Source organism: Phytophthora cinnamomi (assembly GCF_018691715.1).
Source record: "Phytophthora cinnamomi strain GKB4 chromosome Unknown Contig10, whole genome shotgun sequence".
In the NCBI taxonomy this organism is placed as follows: Eukaryota; Oomycota; class Peronosporomycetes; order Peronosporales; family Peronosporaceae; genus Phytophthora; species Phytophthora cinnamomi.
In genome coordinates, this window is record NW_027150943.1 from 186,986 (window position 1) to 200,230 (window position 13,245).

Consider the following 13,245-nt stretch of genomic DNA (forward strand, 5'->3'; position numbering starts at 1 on the left):
TCCACTGCACCTTGATTGTCATATCCACACACTTAATGTACTTCTTTGCGCTCCTCATAGGCCGGATCTACCCCTTGTAATAATCTGCTGTCACCTCTTGGATCTGGATCCAGCTATGTTAGTCTTGCGGTTTTATGACGTGGTCCGGATCCCTCATTCTCACATTTCCAAATTCTTTGAGAACCACTTCACCACACGGGTGTTGCCGTCTCTAATAGCCCAGCAAGCAAGTTTGTCCTGGAGAAACAGAGCACCATTCGGGTCGTAAATAAATCCGCCGTAACCTGTTTTAAAAGATATTGGATATGCTATTGACGCAGCTCGTTTGAAAATATAATCGCCCTACTTCTTCACCATCGAACTATCAGCACCTAAGTTATGTATTAGACTTAAGCCTTGTGTAGTCCGTAAGTACCAGGACGCTTTCACCGCGCTCTTCCATGCGAATGATAGTGCGCATGCACAAGTTAAGCAATCTTGCAAACGTTTACTTGTTCGCACGTGGCTAACCATCTTGGATCAACCATATTCGTAGAGCCGTCGCAACCTGGTTTAGAAGATGCAGCACATCACTATTGACACAGTTCGCTTGAACATAGAAGTTTACAACTCGTCTATCGTTGCTATAGTACACACGGACTACATTAGCCTAATACGCCTACTGCATCACTTAAGCACGGGGACTCTCGTCGCGCTTTTCCACGCTAACGATAAGCACACGTTGTTTCCAGCGAACCCACGGTGGCCGGATCATATTTGTAGGTAGAGTCGCCACGTGTTTGAAAAGATACCGGACATCACTATCGACGCATCTCTCTTGAAGATAAACTTCCTCAACTAATGTATCGTCCACATCGCTTTGCCTGCGTATCCATTACCTGTGCATTCATTACCTGTATAAGCTACCCTCTCCTCGAACGATAAGCGGCATGAATAAGATATGTTTATCGAAGCACTTGATATTTACAAACCTGCCGTTCAAGACTCACTAACACGTCGCCCATTGACTCGTTATGCAAGCCCCCCCCACCACCACCAAACGTTTGCTACGAAAGGCTACATTGTCGTCTATCACGCCACTCCCCACGACAAAGTCCACGAGTGGCGCAGCTTGGCCCACAAGGAAAGCTCCAGTGTCGTCTGGTTCAGCGATGTATTTGATCGTGTACAAGAAGCCATCTACCGCGAGGAAGCGTATCTACCGGATTGATCGAGAATCGCGCAGGATATCTGCTTCTATCAAGCACATATACAAGTCATTTTCCGGTAGTCGAAGCGAACGATTGGCGCTTTCTCAAAACCGCCGCTAGAAGCGTCGCCCAGCCTGTTCGACGTAATTTCCTGCCTGCACCGTTCCCTGGTCGATCATGGTAGTGTTGCAAGATGACACCTATCTACATGGGTATGGTTGGAACGTGCCGATGTGATGAAGTTGGTCCAAAGTCTTCGTATCAACCCATCAACAAATGTCAGTGACCCCCCTCTCGGTCTCAGAATCGAGTGATTTGAGACATTACAAGTACGTTTGGAAACTGGCTCGATAGTGTACGACAAAGTGTGCACCGGCAGGGTGACTTCCCAGTTAGGTCTCCGGATCCCATAACTGAGCAGCGAGGTGGTGAACTTGCGCGCGAGCGCTGCAGGCATGCCGTTTTGATGTGGTGCATTCCGGAAGCCGATATGGTGAGTAGAATCTGTGCGTACAACCTTGGATCCCAGAGATTGATGGGGATCCCAGGGTGCGATAGTGTAATGAAGGCCTTGTATACTGGGAAAACCAGTGAGGTTGCGGTGGGGCCACGGCGTCCTGGGAGAGTATTTGGTGTGCTGAAGTGTGTGCAAGTACCTTCGGATCCCAGGGTTGCGTGACAATCCCAGGGTTGTCTTAGCATGGTCGCTCGGATCTCGAATTCCAGTATGGGCATGAATGCATTTCGATCGATTCCAGATCAGCTTGGTCGATCCCAGAGTTACGCGGTGGTCCCAGTATTTTCACACACATCCCAGCGTGGGCCCTCGGATCTCGGATTGCGGTGTGGGTCTGAACATGGCTTGGCAGATCCCAGATCAGCGTGGTTGATCCCAGTACCGGATGGTTGATCCCAGCAGTGAGTTCCCGATCCCAGATCGCCATGTACCTATGCGACAAGAATCGGGTCGGTGTCGCGGATCCCAGTGTTGATGGTCGATCCCAAGAAGCGATTTCCGAGTTTCAGGTCTCGTGGTGTGGACCACTCCAACTTGGTGGAGATTTCGTGTGAATGATATCTTTGGCCAAGGAACGGTCGGCACACTCACTCTCAATCGAAGGGTCAATGTGGGTACAACTCAGGTGAGGCGCACCCGGCAAGATTCGATGATCTCACTGCGGCCAGCCTATCAGGTCGCCGGATCTGGGTGACGGCGCTTGGCGCTTAACTCAGGTCCGGGCTTTTGACCAATCATGGGATAGTGGGACGGCTGACATGATGAGACGCAGGCTGCCCCGGCTTTCGGCCAATCCCGGGATGGGTTGAATAATACTTTTGACCAACCCCGGGATAGCAGCCAGTCTATTGCCAGCTATTTGATGTGGAGCGGCGCCCTGGCGCCGGTAGGCCTCCGCTTGCATGTGTTAATTATAATCAGAGTTCAATTTGCCCCTAAGGACGTAAGAGAGTGCTGCGGATTCGCAAAGGGTCTCAAGCGGCACTAGGACCAGGCGCGCGCCGGTGTAAATACCCACTCCAAATAAATTCAAGTTCGTCAATGAAGTTATTTTCGAGTTTATTTCGTTATTGGCTTGTTGACGTGCGCCCCCACTCATCGGTTGACTGGCTTCGGTTAGATTGCTGGTGGTGCTTCATGTTTCGGGTCGAAGGTGATCGGCACTGAGGTGTCGGCAGAACATCGCCACGTGATAGTGGTTCGCGTGCATTGCTGGGAAATCCGTGTGGCTCGGATCTCAGGATAGTGGTTCCTGGATCCTTTTTTGTTTCGCCCAAGTCGGCATGGCGCGCGGTTGCCCCCAGAGTGCAGACGCAGAGCTCTCGACAGACCCATTCCGGGTCAACCTTCTCTGTCTCCTTCGGATCAAGGGGCGAGTGCAGATCCAGTCCGCGGTTCCCAGTCTGAACCGCCCGGAGGAAGTGGAGTGACTGAATCGACTCGAAGCCGGAGTCGCGAGGAGAGCGGATGCTGTTAAGACCCGAGTCCAGGGTCTAAGAAGAAGTGGACAGGAGTTTGTGTGGAGGGTGAAGTTTGTATATTTTAAAGGGGAAATCCCGGGGGAATTTCAGGTTCGAGCAGACACGTGCAAACTGGAATCTACTGGGTCAGGGCCAAGCTTCGCTCAAGTGGATTTGGAGATTTCTGGGATCAAGCAGCAGCTGGTGTGGCCGACGCACGTCTGGGCCAACAGCGTAGCTCCCGTCAGGACCACCCAAGGGATTACAAGCGAGGGAACACACACACACTCCCGACGCAGTCCGAGCTTCGATTGATCCCGGGATCAAGGGCTCGGGTTCTGGAATTCCTGGATGTTTAACCTGGGATTCTGAGATCTGAGTTTGTGATTCCTGATAGGCGCGTCACCACAGCTGGTGCGCGTGCCCGGATCAGGTAACGCTTGTGGACAGAAGTGGTGCGATCATGTCGACTACTGCTGACTCAAAAGTCTCCAAAACAAGTGAAAAGAAGGCTGAGACTTCGCTCCGGCGGAGTCTCAGAGTGGCCGGCCTCCCAGGGGAGGTAGTGCCGGAAGCGGCTGGATCGTCCAAGACGTGAAGAGCGACTTCGCGGGTTCCAAAGCCCGGTGCTGGTTCGAGTGTGCCGCCTACGAGTGAATCGGGCCCAAGTTCTGGAGCTGAGGTGCCGCCTACAATGGGAAATTTGGAGTCACCACCTGGTTCTCCTGTGACGAAAGACGACGGTGAACCAACCGGCGATCCCAGTGACAACCAAGTGGTGTGAATGTTTGCTGAGGGCAGCCGCCTCAGATCCAAGATTTGTCGGCGAAGAGCGGCCCGATGGATGTGACTCCGGGATCTCAGTCCCAGAGTGCCAACCCGAAGCCAGCTGCTACGGATACCCGCAGTAGCCAAGTCGACGGTGTTGCACTCAGCGTTCTAAGAAAACGCGAGTTGCAGGTTAAGGCGTGGAGCGTACCCGGAACTGGGACGGATCGAGTTCGACTGGGTTTCGCACCTAGGGTTTTACCTCCCGAACATGTGGGCAGTGGCACCTGGTCGAGTTTACTTTGACCGGAGCAACGCCGGTCGCAGCGTCTAAGAGATGTCCCGGACGTCGGAGGGACTGGAATGACACTTGCACTACTCCCGGATATGACGGATGCTGAGATGGTTTCATACGGCCAATCTCAGTTCGAACGATGGATAAGGGTACCCCCGGATGTGGTACTCCCGCTTGATATTGCGTACACACCGCGACATAATGGTTACGATTTCTGGGATTTCATTCGATCGGCAGGAACGACCGCCAGACACTGGATGTCGGTGGCTCGATCCCCATCCTGGCGTGGGCTCAATGTCTTTCGAGCCGAGGGTCGCTGGATCCCAGTGGTCCCCGATCTCCGAGCTGTGAAGGTGTCGCTCAAGCTGATGCCGCCGGTGGTATGTGTCGCTCTACTCCAGACTCTGCTGTGGGAAGCTGGGTTTGAATTCCTGAATCGAGTGCTAGTATCGCTGTCATTGGTTGAGGTAACTGGAATACCGGAGTCTCGAATCCGATCTGAGATTGAACGCATCGGTAATTTTATTGGTATTGAACTCGCTGCCTGGAACGCTGCTGTCGGGGCTACGCCACATTTCGTGCGGCTGGTCACAGACCCGCTGCTGATGGCATCTGCGACGATGGCTGTAGATGGAGATGGTGATTCGCTCATGGATGAGGACACCCAGCTGTTCCTTGGACTTGATGTCGTGACGCGACTCCAACTTACCGGTCTCAGACCTCGCAGTCCAGCATCCAGTGTGGAAGGTGAGCCGTTTTGAAAGAACCTCAGATACTCTGATCGGAACCTGGGATGTCGATTCCGACTTTGAACGGTTCCAGTGGTGCCTCTGGCAACACTCAGTCTGGGATCAGAGGCCCGGTCCCAAGTGTGGTTGGTGTGAATAATGGCTCCGACGCGTCTATGAGATGTTGGACGAAGCAGCGACTCAATTTGGATTTAATTGCTCGGATTCATCACTTATGTCCGTCACCGATTGCATGTGTGCACTTGGGATGGCTACCTCAACACCAAATGCTGCCGTTATGATGGAACCAGTCGCAGCAGCTGCGAGAAGCTCGTTCCCGGGAATGATGATTTCAGTTGCACCTCAAGCGTCTCAAGGTGACCGGCGTTTTGTCCAATCTGGATTAAATCCGGCTAATGTTCCGCTACCTGATACCCCTCGGTATCGGATGACAACTGTTGCTCGTAAGTCGCAGTGGTTGTCCTCAGACCCGCGTCGCTTCAGCGGACAATGTTGGTTTGAGCCAGTTTGGCTTCACCCCGAACGTCACGTTCCAGTCTTGGAGCCAAGTCCAACCGATTGTCACTCAACTCCGTGCAGACAGATTGGCTCAGATCGAAGTTCGTCAGAATCAGAAGGTACATTATTTAGAACGATGACTACGAGCGGTGATCTCCCAAGGTCGTTCAGAGCATGATAAGTGTCTGGCAGAACAGATGAAATTGCAGTATCTCGTCCCTCAGATGAACAACCTTCAGCAACGTGCCGAGACGGACCAACAGGATCAGTTGAGAATGCAGGAGCGACTAGCTCAACAGCGTGCCGCCAGCGAGGCCGAAGCCCGCAAAGCTGATGAAGTCCGGGCCCAATACCTCCTTGATGTTCAGCAACAGATCCAGGAGTCTGGAGCTCGAGCTCGACATGCCGAGTTTCAGAAGGCAGATGATGCTGACGCTGCTCGTTTTAGCGCTGAGTATGAGGCGGAGCTGAAGCAGCTGAAGGAGAAACATGACCGAGAACAGGCTGAGAACGCGCGAGTGGTGAAGGAGGAAGAAGATAAAGTATGCCGTTTCCAAGCGGCGCAAGACCAGCTTCGCAATCTCGCGCACTCCAACTCCCAACCAGCGACCCAGTCAGCCCCGCCTCCTGCCCTGCCTGGCGCTCCCCAGATTCATGACCCAAGTGACCCTTTGGTCGCTCAAGTCGCACAGATCGCTGCTATTGTGCAACAGTTGCAATCGAGTCAGGGACGTTACGACTCGATAGGGACGGGTCGCCCATTTGAAAAGTCGCGCGGAAGGTCGGCCATTGGTAACGTCCGAGCCTCATCTCAATCGACGATTTCAGTTTCAGGACGGCGTTCCGGTGGTCGACCCGTGCATCTAAACAGCCCAAACAACACTGGCTATGACTCAGATGACTCAAGCCCGAGTGGTGCATCGCAGGACTACCTTGAATGTTAATGTAGTGCCACGTCCCCAGCTAAGGGTCTAACGCTGGGACTGAGACGAAGGTGGTGGTCCAGGCGATCGTTCCACGTGACCCATTGGAGAAATTTGACGAGCGAGCTGTGTTGGAGGATCGTGTTAATTGGTGGGAGCGGCTCATGTATTTCGCTACCATGGCTCCCTGGGACGAGAAACCCCGGATTGTCCAGTTGAGGATGCTGGTGTGTCCAACTTCCGGACTATGTCCGTTCCGACTGGAAACACCTTCCCCTTGTTTTCAAGAAGGAGTGGTACCGATCTGTGGGTTCCCGGTCCGAGCGTTGTTACAACATGGAGATCCGAGATGGTGAGACTCCCAGGATGTTCTTGTATCGGCTGAACCGTGCTGCTACGAGAGCGAGCATTGCTTACGATACACCGAAGTCTGACCGAGAGGTGTATATCCGCCAGCTCATCAAAGCTCTGGGAAATTCTCGGTCGAGGACTACGCTGCAAGGCCAACGATTCGATACTCTGAGTGAACTGGAAGAAGCCTTGAAGCGAATTGACCATTGCAGTGAGATGAAAGTAGTGATGATTCGGATTCCCAGCAAAAGTGGCGCCCGGCTCAAAACCTGCAATTCGGGAGATATAAACCCCAGCACTGGCGACCCGAGGGACGAGTTTCATGGCGGATGGAATTAGAAATATCCTAGTCTCGGAACGTCATGCACATTTCGAGGATGACTGTGATCCCAGAGGTGAAGTTGGTACTGAAGGGATGAACATTCAGCCGGAACCGGTGCTGGTGCCAGAATCTACTGCTGAACGGCTTGAATCAGTTCCAGAACCGGTGAGTCCCCGTTTGGCAGAAGCTGCGATTGAAGAAGTAATTTTCCGAGTTGCGGATCAACTGGCTTGGAAACTCCGATCAAGATCCCAGCCATATGGAGATGGAGGAATCCAGCACAAGTAGAAACAATATGAACAATGTGGAAGCACTCGCCATGCGACCGAGTAGTGATGGAGTGGCCTCATCTGTGGACGCTGTCATGAGGAGGGACATCCCATTCAATATTACAGACGTCAGGCGTGTTCAAAATGCGGTGATTATCGTCACCGGGGGTTGTGTGGCATGTGGTCGGCAGTTAAGGCGGCACAAAACGCGATTCGAGCTGGATGATCGATCGAAGGCCTGGATCCTAGGATCCCCCAAAACCTGATGGACGGTCCGGATCTCAGGATGCCGTTAAATGACTAGGCTCGCTGGCCCGGGAACCAGTGCTTGACGAGCCGAAGCCCCAAGTTTACTGTCCACTGCCCAGCCCTTCCTTATTGGCGCAGTGATAACCCCAAATGTACGTCTTCATTTGAGCAAGGATTGTGTATTGCGTGGATCTCGCAAATCCGGTTTGGGCCAAGAACCTGAGAACCGTATCGGGTTCGCCCTGGTGCCCTGAGAGCGATACGGTTGATGGAGTGATCACATCCTGGCTCAAGAGAAGCGAGCGATGGCGATGGTGCACGGAGTTATCTTCAACACTCGGACCCAGATCCTATTGGATTCCGGGGCCACGACTAGCATTATAAGTTTGGATCTTGCACGCAGACTCAAGCTTAAGCTGAGACGTGGTTTTAATCTCCTTGTGACTGGTATGGGAGATGTTCCGACGTACGTGTCGTATCAAGCTCAGATCAAGCTGACACTGGGAACACGTCTGGTCTATGTGATGGATACCTGGGCCAAGACTGGATCACTCGGTGGAGGAGGCCTTGGCGTTCCAGCTGAGACTCGGGTCTGAGCTGAAGGCAGAGCTGAGCCAATCACTCTAGCGTTTGAATTAGCACGAGTGTTCAACTGCTCTTAAGCCATCTGGAATCTTTGGATCTTCTCCTCTTGTTCATCAATTGCACGCTTGTGGTCAGCTTGGGCTTGAGCATTCTTCTCCTTCAGTCTCAGCAAGTCGACTTCATACTCAGCTCGGATCTTCGAGGCACGTTCTTCATGAGCCTTCTGCAGTTCAGTCTGTCTGGTTCTGGCTTCAGCTTTTTGAAGTTCCTTCTGCACACCCAGGAGATACTGAGCCCGAGCTTCGTCTGCCATGCGTCTCTCACCTTCTTCGGCAGCACGTTGCTCAGCTAATTTCTCCAAAGCTTCTAACTGCCTTCGCCGTCCTATCTGAGCCCTTTGCTGGGTTTCAGACATCTGGTCGTTTGTAGCTTGCAACTTCTGATACTCCTCACGAAGTCTCTGCTGCTCAGCTTGGTTATCCGCTAAAGCGGCGTTCAGCCGAGCATCTAGCAGCTGTCTCTGATCCCGCTCAGCATTGATTCGAGTCCACACATCAGCACCGTGCTTAGCTAAGTCCCGCTGAAACTGTTCTTCCATCATCAACGCTTCAGCTGAGACTCCCGTACCTTTGGCGGGGGTCCAAAGTTAAAGCCAACAGATCCAGGAACCCGCTGATCACCAAAACCAGTATGCCTAATATGAGCCAGTCTCCTCGATTCGGGAGTGCCAGACAACGGTATCTGGGCCGGGTTCTCAAGTCTGAGCGTCCCAATCTCAGTTCCGGCTGAAGCTGAGCCACCTCGGAGAGGCTGAGACGTGACTGATATCACCATCCCAGGGTAGGAACCTCTCGGCATAGCCGTTGTTGATCCTCGCATCACCGTGGCACTTGACATGGGCATATGCGCCCCAGTCCCAACCATATAGTCGGTCACAGACATAAGGGACGACCCCGAGGAACTTAATCCAGACAGGTCCGCACCCTCATCCGTGGCCATCACAGATAGGTCGGCACCGGCACCGACCATGCTAGGCACGGGACCGTTTCTGGCACCACGAGTCGCTCCGGAAGTGGCTTCACTTCAACTATGACAGCTCGGAATCGAAATCCCAGCCTCACACCCCGTCACCAATGGTCGCCTTCGCGAAGGCTCACCTTCATCACGTAAAACAGGACTCCTAGGCCTGAACCCTGTCAGCTGAAGTCGCATAACCACCTCAGGACCCAAGAACAGCTGGGTGTCTTTATCCATGATGGTATTGTCGTTGCCACTGGTTAGAGTGGCATGAATCCGAGTCAGAGTTGATGGCTCGAGGCAGCGCTGATAACCTGAGGTGCCCTGTAGGTACAGGTAGGACGAGGGTGAGCAGGCCATTGGGAAAACTCAGCGGTAACTCAGTCCTAAACTCACCACCTTCACGACAGGTTAACAGCCTCTCTTGCTTGTTGAACAAACGGAGGTGTCCTCGCACAGATCGAATGAATATGAAGAAGTCGACCGTGAGACTGGACCGCGAACGGAAGAAGACGGGGAAGCTGGCCAAGGCGGGGAAGCCGATGAAGCCACCGTGGAGATCGCAAGTGAACCTAAGCCAAACATCAACGTAAAGCTCGTCATCGTCGAGAATTTCTCCGGTGCGATACGGGATGGCTACCTTGACGCTGGTGCTCACGAAAGGTTTGAGCGTCTACAAGTGCAAATTTAGGATGCACAAACTCTCAATGGGCGTACGACGGACTGTAGTGGGCCTACTTTGGTTCACTACTTTAGCTTACACGTCGCGCTACGTGTTTGAGGAAGCGTAAGTACTTAGTAATTACTTGATTTAATTATACTTGAGTCCACAAGTATAATATAAATCAAATAAAACACCAAGTACCTAGTTTAAGGTAGAATGAGAACTGTATTGTTTGTAAATTGATCTTCCTCCTACATCTGCTAAAACTGTTTATCATCTATGAAAGGGGTTGACAGCGGCTGGCTGTCAGAGCCCCGCCAATATGCACGTCTCTAATTGGTAGAAAGATGCTGCTTTCTACCAATAGGATCTTTGGGTAGGTGTGGACCACACATTGTGGTGGCCCTCTTCAAGGTATCTATTGGTGTGCCTCACACCAATGTGAGGAAGTATCTAAAACCTTTAACAGATATTAATCTGTTAAACAATAAGTGACAAATGTCATGCACAAGTGACTGTTGTCACTTGTGTCTGTAACCCCGTTACACGGATCGCTTGGTATTGTACACAACGTGGTCTACATACCATCTCTCGCTCGAACGCTCCTCTCCGTATCGGTGCTTACAGCAGATGGATACAAGTGTGATTTCGGTGATAATGGATGTACCGTGTACGGACCGGCTATCTTTCCGAACGCTATCCGTGACGGAGCGTACGTGAACACTAAGACGACTGCAAGTGAATTTGCAGCGACATCGCACGCAGTAACTCTCCCGACAGTATCAAAAGATTCACTTGAAGACTGGCATCGCTGATTGGGTCATTTGCCTTATCAAGCAATACTGGACATGGAACGTGGTGGCCTCGTCGAAGGACTCCGCATCAAAACGAGACACCCGAGGACGGGTATCTCGCTCGCCCCGAAGATACACTTCTTCAGGTTCGCGTAGAGCTTATGCTTTCGCATAAGCTCAAGTAGCTTCCGGAGATGCACCCGGTGCATCTCAATGTTGGTCTTCCCGTCCACAGCCTGGCTGTGGATGAACACATCATCGAAGTAGCTCGGTGCGAAGTCGCGCACCGAGCGCAACAAGTGTGTAACGCACCTGTTGAAGGTCGCAGGGGCGTTCGTAAGCCCCTGCGGCATTACCAGTCATCCCCAGAGCATGCCGCTTGGCGTGCTCACTGCCGTGAGAGGAATATCGCTCTCACGCATTAGGATCTGATAGAATCCATCTCGCAAGTCGAGAGCACTGTAAACGGTGCTCCCGACCATCGAATCGATGATAACATCTTTTCGCGGTATCGGCGTCTGCGCCGGTACTGTCGCATCGTTCAGCTTGTTATACGCATGAACGATGCGCCATCCGCCCTGTGGCTTTTTTACACAGAACGCCGGAGCACTGTGCGGGGACTTTGATTCCCGCACTTGTCCTGCTTTGCGACGACTTTCAAAGAAGTCGTCGATTGCTTTTACATGCTCTCGCGGCAGTGGCCACTGCCGCGTGACACAATACTTCGTGCCCGGCACGAGATCAATCTCGCGCTGAATGCCCTTGTCCAGCGCAAGCTCCGCAGGAATCTCTTCCGGGAGTACGTCTTTGTACTCCCTCAATAATTCGTAATAGGGACTCGACTTCAGCGAGTCCCAACCTTGTTCCTCGAAGCGCTCTCGCTTCGTCTTCGCACTGAGAGTGTCTTCCCTCTCAGTGGTACTTCCCATGAAGAGCCGCCTTAGCTCTTCGCCCTCGCTCTTCGTTCTTTCGCTGTTCGAAAGAACGCAGACCTGCTCGATGCGTCCATCGTGCAGGTCGCGTTTGAAGCGCTTCCAGCTCATGACTGGAAGCGACGTCAACTCCGACGCCGTCGTCGGAGGATTAGCGAGCTCCATCTCACGATACTGGAATCCAGTATCGGTGCGCGTCAAAACACTTAGCGTCTCGACTTCCGGCGTCTCCGCCTCAGTCTGCCCAGCAGACGATCCTTATCGCGTCTCGGTCCCGGGCCGAGACTTGCGCAGCGTTCTTCGCATGCGCCGTCTTCTTGTTGTGCGGAGCCCGGCTCCGCACAGTTATTCTTCTGTTCTAGGCCCGGCAGTGGACAGTTGTTCGCCGGCAGACCCTGTCCGCGGGCGCGCGGTATCAAACCCGGAGTAATAGTATTAATCCAATTACTGTCAATCCCTGGCTACAACATCTGTTTGTTGACTATCTTCGTACTACCATCGTGACACTGAGCAGCTGTGAGCATTAGTGCTATTTTGCATTTGGTACACAGGTCTGTGCTGCCACGAGAAGAAGGAGTGGTCTCCGATATGGCACTCTAGTGACGAAATCGAGGGGTGATGAGTCCTAACAGCAGCGGAGACCATTCGCATAAGTATGGATACATTAGTAGTGATAATAGCACTACTATTTATGAGTTTTTGGCTATTATTTAAAAATCACTACTAATGACCTCAAACCCGGTACTATAATAATAATAATAATAATAATAATAGTAATTGGGGCGAAGCCCTCTCTATAATCGTGATGCCCTTATTTACACCCTGATTTATTGTCTAGTTTACTTCTTACCACTGGTACATATTAGTTCTTCGAATGGGTTAGGCTTACGTATTGGAATCTTGCTCACTAGAGGCCCAAAAACGCACAAAAAAAAACTGTGTTGAAGAACATTTTCTGATATGGGTTCCCTGACATTTCTGTTCAAACTTGCGGTTTCATTTCCCATCGACGGGTCGCAGCCATTAAACTGAGGGGTTGTGTTATATATTATGGAAATCGGCCGTTAGCATGGGACGCCTAGAAAATGGGATAAAACGGTATTTTTTAGACTGGTGCACCCTCGATCCGCGCCCCGATCGCACTCTTATATAGGCCCCTAATATGTAGCACTATCGGTTATGTATTATACGGCCCGTAAAAAAGTCGTAAAAACTTGGGCATGGCGTGCGTGCAGCAAGCACAGATGAGCAGGAATCAAGAGCTCGAAGCAGCCCTGGCCTGAGTAGAAGACAAGAGCTCCGTGCAGCCACCCAGGCAGTCGCCCGTGGGTGGAGAGCGTGCTGAAGCCGGCCGCGCTATCCAGTAACCTGGTGGCCACCAGGGCTATAGCTGCCAGCCGCAGCGCTATGTGAACGGGCTGTGTGACCTGCACGCCGTGCTCGAGGAGGTCGTTGGAGCGCTGGTGTGGAACCTGATTCCGGCCTTCGCTGGTGCTGCATTAGGATGCTGTGAAGGGGTTCATGCTGCAGAGTAAAGGACGCAAGGACTGGATGCTGTTCCACCCGGTGCTGTCAATAAGTGTTGCAGAGTCTTCTCGCGCTTCATGGCGCGCCAGGGTTGCTGCCCGCGCGTCGTACCGCCCAGCAGCCCGGTACGTTCAC